The sequence below is a fragment of the Saccoglossus kowalevskii genome, chromosome 20 (genome assembly GCF_978046115.1).
Source record: "Saccoglossus kowalevskii chromosome 20, keSacKowa6.1, whole genome shotgun sequence".
NCBI lineage: Eukaryota > Metazoa > Hemichordata > Enteropneusta > Harrimaniidae > Saccoglossus > Saccoglossus kowalevskii.
The window spans coordinates 28,651,132-28,656,142 of record NC_140660.1 but is presented as its reverse complement, the minus strand read 5'-3'; positions in this window follow the sequence as shown (position 1 = coordinate 28,656,142).

The window sequence follows — 5,011 nt, the reverse complement described above, 5'->3', positions numbered from 1 at the left end:
GGTAAACTGATAGCACTATAATTTTTACCAGTATCACTGACTGGTTTATCAGTTTATTAGGAAATGGGGATTGTTCTTGAACATTGTTAGCTGTCCGGTCTGGTTTGTGTTTTCGTTCCGGTGACATTTTGGAAGGAGCTGCAAAAAGTCCACGTGTGAGCTGAAATTCGGTACGCTTCGACGGAGATGAAGGAATGACGATTGACACCATCTGGGAGTCGTGACAAAAGTTCGAAGACGACGGAGTGACAGGCCAGCACAGAACGAACTCTTTGATTTGATAAGTATTGTTAATTTTGACTGTTTGTGCTTTTTGTCGTTGTTAAACGGAAGTATATACTGTTGCATATTACTGCTAGCATTTTTGTTTGAGGTGTGGTGTATCACACAAAGTTAAGTGACATTTCAATAGGCCATTGAAAATATACTACCGTTCTATCTTGCACACTGCTTGCGTTCAGGCGTTTTATTTGTTATACGAGTCGAGTACTAGCGTTTGAACGTAACATGGGGGCTCGTCCGGGAGTGTAACATAAGGCAATATATTGTTGTGTGACAAAACGTGAAGGCTATACCAACCGTTCTTATTTTGGCCACGTGCAGGAGCATATGTGGTTAAAGTACGGTGTCAGATCGTGGCGTCACGTAGCGTGTGTTGCCGGCGTAACAATTTTGTTATCCGTTTTCTTGTTGACCACATGTTTGGTTTGTTTTAGAATTTTGTGGTTGACATTTTGCGCTTTGTCATTTGAAATTTCGTATGCGTTGCCTCTGTTTAGTTTGTGAGAAACGCTGTGGTGTTTTGAAATTTCGTGGGCGTTGTCTCTTTTTTGGTTCATGAGAAACGCATTATTGGCGCGCATTTCGAGTTTGCTTACTCGCTCTGATACGTGTGTAAGGTAGCGGTGAGTGACCTTATTTTTCTTTCTTTTGGCAATATGGCGTTTCAACCCGTTGAGTTTTTGGAAACATTGGAGGAGTCAGTCGCTCTTTTTGATTTAGTTGAGGGTTTGAAAATAACTGCTTTGCTTACATTTGCGGACCACCTTAAGTTGGAGGCGAAACCGGCAATGCGTAAAGCCGAGATTATGAAAATTGTTGTGCAACATTTGGTGGATGACGTTGTTGTGCCTGAGGGGGCGTTGGAGTTGTTACCTGCTTTGCCTGATTCGGAGTTTGATTATAAAAAATATAAAATGGAGTTGCAGTTTCGTTTGGATGTTGGGGAAAAGGAATTAGATCAGGAAATACGTCTAAAGGAGTTGGAAACAGGGGAAAGAACTGACCAGTATAAATTCGATCCTGGTAGGGTTATTCGTTTGGTGTCTCCTTTTCAGGAGAAAGATGTAGATCAATATTTCTCTCAGTTTGAAAAGTTGGCTCGTACCTTGAACTGGCCTTTTTAATACTGGACAGTGTTATTACAAAGTGTGTTCTTTGGTAAAGCACAAGAGGTATACTCCCGTCTCACTGTCGATCAGAGCGTTGAGTACGAGTATGTTAAACAACGTGTCATGGACGCATATGAACTGGTGCCAGAGGCATATCGTTTGAAGTTTCGTAATTGTCAGAAACGTGAAAATCAAACTTCTGTTGAATATGCTCGTGTAAAAGAGTCTCTGTTCAACAGGTGGTGTTCGTCCACCAAGGTTCAGGACAATTATGATGCGCTTAGAGAGCTTGTGTTGATGGAGGCATTCAAACAATGTATACCGGGAAGCTTGAAGACGTATTAGAATGAACAAAAGGTGACTAAATTACGTCAGGCATCGGTTTTGGCTGATAAGTATTCGCTTACTCACAAAGACTTTGGGGTTAAAGTAGAACCCAAATTGACTCCTAAAAAAGGGGGTAAGCCTGCCGACAGTTTTGGCGCCGAGGTTAATAAAAAGAAAGTGTCGTCATTTCCGGCCGATTCGGGTAGTCAAGCTCCTGGTATGTCTTGTGCTTATTGTAAAATGCCTGGTCATCATATTTCTAAGTGCTATAAATTGAAACGTAAAAATTTCCCAGTGTCTTTTAACGCTTATGTGGCATCGTCGCCTGAAAGTGTGGTGGATGTTGGGGTTGAGGGGCATTTTCCCCTGATAGTTGGTGGCAGGAGTGATGGTGTTGATGATGATGGATTTGGGTTTGAGGAAGAGGTTCCCGGTCAGTATGGTTCGTTTGTTACTGATGGGTTTGTGTCTTTGGATGGTACTACTGTGAAGCAGCCGATTAAGATTTTACGTGATAGAGTTTAATTTCTGAGGCTGTACTGCCATTTTCTGCAGATTCTTATGTTGGTGCAAACGTGCTTATTAGTGGGGTGGAGTGTGGCGTAACCTCTACTCCATTGCACAGAGTGCATTATTATATTCTGAATGAAACTTCAAATCGTATGACGCGTATTGTTCACAAACGTAACTTGAACTGTGACCTATTGTTACATAACTTGAAAACTCAGATGCTTGTTGTGATTTTAGTTAAATAAATGTAATATTATATTTATACTATTTAATGGAAATGTAATTGAAGTGTGACTGTGGACAAAGTGAGTGAAATAAATGTAGTTTCATGAAAACATGCGTCTATGTGAATTTATGCATGCATGTGAAATGTGTATTAACAGTGTTCCACAACATGCATTCGACTCTGTTGGAATATATTTATGTCTGTTCCTTTCAATAATGATTATTGAGACAGTCACATGAAAGGAGTTGTGTTTTGACAGTAAGGACAAAATGTATGGGGTTTGGTAAATTTAGACTTCAACATAAAGTAATGATCAATGGCAAGAGGGTGAGCGGCATGCAACACTTGCTGGTTTGCACAGTCAGAAATAAAGTAGAAATTATCCAGTTAATTTCAACAAGTAGTCACAAAAACGAGTGGAAAATAAAGCAACTGAAAATGAAAGGTGAGCAGAAGGTTGGGCAGAGTGAGAACTGTAGAAAGGTGACACAGTGAAAACACACTGATCAAGTCGATTATTAAGCTATGACTCTTTATACATTAAAGTGCAAACTGTGTGACCATGGAAAACAATTTAAGTGATTGTCAATGTAAAAAATAAAAGATGTAGATAGATAGGTAGTACTAAGTATGTTGATAAAAGTAACAAATAGTTTAATATCATGTAACACTAATCTGTAGGAAAAAATATGACCTATATATAATTAGCAATTTACATGTATGTACCAGTATTTTGGCAGAGGCAGGGAAATTTGTATTCCCACCAAATTGCGGAAATAAGAATTCTTGCCAGAAACTGACACATTGTTGGGTCTAGTCTCTCACTTTTTACTAATAGTCAGTTAAAGCGCGGCACTGCAATCCCAGAGATTGCACCAGTGCATTATGGGAAATGTAATTTTGCATGGTCCGCCTTGTTGTTTATTTGGTACACAGCTGTTATCATTTCAACTGAAGGTGTTAATTCCGTTAACTAACATCACACATTATGCTATTATCTGATTTGAAAGGACTTGAAACACGTTGTTCAACACTCACAGAGCCCACTCATATTTGGATTTAGTTAATGAGAACCAGGCGGAGAATTAAAAGATAGTGGATTGGACCTGATCCATCTTGCATAACCACAAAGAGGTAAGATTGGTTGGATAAAAAACTTGTCAGTTGCCTAACGCCCAATATACACAAATACAATGTATATGCACAAATCATACCTTACAAAAAGGTCTTTAACACAGACATACATACATTTTTATGCAACGTTGTTGGTCAGCAACCATTTCACTGCGGAATATATTCCAGGGAACATGACATTATTTGTGGGATCTATCAATTTATATATTTCGAGACGCATTTTTTTTTTATATTTTGGGAACTTCATATATTAAATTCGAGAAGCATACTCGACATGCTGTATAGGACATATTAGTTGACGAGCCCCTCGAACAGACCCCTCTATTATCATGTTATCATGACCAACCAGGTCTGTCACATCTGCCAATGAACTAATCTAGGCCAGCACTCACAGCTTGGTTCATCTTTTTTCCCTTCTCGTAACTGATCTAGTTCACCTCTGCAGGGACAAAAAACACAATATACACACTATAGGCTTGAGCCATTTACAACAAATTTTTCACTAAGATCAATTTTGTAGGTTTTCTTAAAAATGCCTAAAGAGGCTGAATTTCTGATATGGAATGGCAAGTTATTCCATAGGGTTACCCCTCTAAACTGAAACGTCCTCTGACCCATGGATGTTTTCCATTTAGTAATGCATAAATTATTTTTAAGAGAGGAACGTGTACTATACTTGTGGGTTTGGGAGATAGGACTGAACATTTCACTTATATATAAAAGGCGCCAAGCCATCGGTTGCCATATACATTACGATACCTAGAAAATATGAAATTCTGTAATCGATAGACAAGATATTATGTATTTTGAACAGTTCGAACGACGATTGGCTAAAGTTGTCAGAGGAAATTACACGAACTGCCTTTTTCTGAAGCTTATACACCCGACATAAATTTGATTGACTTGTATTTCCCCATACTATACAGCAATAGTCCAATAACGACTGAATAAATGAAAAATACAATGTTCTTCTGACGGAAATAGGTAAGAAGCTGCGAACTCTCATAAGAACACCAATTCTTTGGCTAAGCTTTTTACAAAGCATATCAACATGATGATCCCATGATAGAGTTTTATCTAAAACCACCCCGAGCGACTTTTCGAAACTGTTTTAATTATTTCACCATTGAAGTTAACCAGAAAATCTTCGCCATTATTATTTAGCCTTTGACGGGATCCAACAAGCATAGATTTTGATTTAGATGTGTTGATTGACATGTAATTGCAATTAACCCAACGCAAAATTGGCCAAACATCATCATTAATGCACTTTGTGACTACATTGATACTTGGTCCAGACGATAACAGAGTTTGATCGTCCGCATACATATCAATGGAACTGTTTTCAAGAAATAATGGTAGGTCATTAATAAATAGAAGAAATAATAATGGTCCTAAAATCGAACCCTGTGGTACGCCATGT